Below are 2,157 nucleotides of genomic sequence, written 5' to 3'. Positions count from 1 at the left end.
AATGTAGTGTACAAAATACTATGCAAGGACTGCACTAAACACTATATAGGACAGGCAACATGAATTCGACTGGGACAACAGTACTATCATAGGGCAAGCCAGACAGAGAACAGCTAGGGAATTCCTAGAGGCATGGCATTCATCCACAAACTCCATCAACAAACACATCGACCTGGACCCAATATACCAACCACTACAGCGGACAGCTGAAACTGACAACCGGAAGCGGCAGGGACAGACCACTATAAACACCGGAGGAAACATCAAAGAAGCGCTTCGCAGGAGGCTCCCAAGCACTGATGATTTCTGTACCAATGTTCTGTAGTGCGCTGAGTTTTTCCAGAAGTTTCTCTTTATGTTTAAGAAATTAAATATTTTGATAAAGGAAGAGTGGAAAAATTGGCCAAAGAAAAGAAAATCCAGTCCAAAGAAATGGAATTTAAAGAGTAAATGGTGTCCTCATTCATGACTTATCCAGTCATTTATCATTCAAAGTTGATTGAAATGAAAAAAAAGTCCAGAAATGTATATTTCATTTGTGCTTGAAAAAGTTGTAAATATGTAGTTTACATGCCATTAAAATAGCTTTAACTTCCTGGAAGTTAAGGGAAGCCTGTCCTCTCTCAGTTACTCCAATAACATGGATAGTGGGGATGAGGTTGCAGTGACACTGAACTCTTCTCTTCATTTCAGCGCAATTTCTGACCAGACTGGGAATCAGTCTGTTGATTCCTGGCTAGGAGGTAGCTGTGTACTGGCTCGGTACTGACCAGTGGTTACCAACCAGAACAGCATTGGCATATGTTTTGATAAGAGGTGCGGGGGAATCAGAAATAACAATGCCAAGCATTGTACTCTATGCTACTTTCTCCGCACCCCCACCCTCCTCTCACTTATCTCTCCACCCTTCAGGCTCTCTGCCTGTATTCCTGATGAAGGGTTTTTGCCTGAAACGTCAATTTTACTGCTGCCTGAACTGCTGTGCTCTTCCAGTACCACTAATCCAAAATCTGGTTTCCAGCATCTGCAGTCATTGTTTTTACCTATAGTTCTTTAATTATTAAGGGGTGTGGTAGCTGAGACATATTCAGTTCAGTTGGGAACTGGCACCAGCACAGGGGAAAGAGTGAGCTGTTCTCCTGGGATGGGCTTCCTTTGAAGCATGATGGGACCATGTTCTGGTGAATTGGAGGAGATTAGATTAGATTACATTACAGTGTGGAAACAGGCCCTTCGGCCCAACAAGTCCACACCGACCCGCCGAAGCGCAACCCACCCATACCCCTACCCCTACCCCTACCCCTACGTATTACACCTTCCCTAACACTACTGCCAATTTAGCATGGCTAATTCACCTGACCTGCACATCTTTGTGACTATGGGAGGAAATCAGAGCACCCGGAGGAAACCCACGCAGACACGGGGAGAACGTGCAAACTCCACACAGTCAGTCGCCTGAGGCGGGAATTGAACCCGGGACTCTGGTGCTGTGAGGCAGCAGTGCTAACCACTGTGCCACCGTGCCGCTCATTAATGTAGGTTGGGCGTTAATCTAACTGATGGCAGAGAGAGTACAATTGAAAGGAGGTTTAAATATTCAAGAAGAAAGGAGAAAGAGCAGGAGTGCCGGGTAGTGAAGAGGTGAACAATAATTAAAGTCTGACAGGAAGGGATAGAAAATATATGGAGAAGAGTGCAGCAGAAATTAGAACCGGTGAAAATCATAATGGTAAGAAAGTCAAAACCTCATGCTCTTTATCAATATTTACAACATTGAAATGTTGAAAATATTATTGGAGTTGAGAATACAGGCAATAAAAAAGTCCTTTGGGACATTACTCCTTCCATAGCTTGGACTAATCAAATTAGAAAAAGTAGTCTAGAAGTTCGACAAGGTTCCCCATGGGAGACTGATTAGCAAGGTTAGATCTCATGGAATACAGGAAGAACTAACCATTTGGATACAGAACTGGCTCAAAAGTAAAAGACAGAGGGTGGTGGTGGAGGGTTGTTTTTCAGACTGGAGGCCTGTGACCAGTGGAGTGCCACAAGGATCGGTGGTGGGTCCTCTAATTTTTGTCATTTACATAAATGATTTGGATGCGAGCATAAGAGGTACAGTTAGTAAGTTTGCAGATGACACCAAAATTGGAGGTG

Source organism: Chiloscyllium plagiosum, chromosome 4 (assembly GCF_004010195.1).
Source record: "Chiloscyllium plagiosum isolate BGI_BamShark_2017 chromosome 4, ASM401019v2, whole genome shotgun sequence".
NCBI lineage: Eukaryota > Metazoa > Chordata > Chondrichthyes > Orectolobiformes > Hemiscylliidae > Chiloscyllium > Chiloscyllium plagiosum.
The sequence above is the reverse complement of the archived record's forward strand: the minus strand, read 5'-3'. Positions refer to the sequence as shown.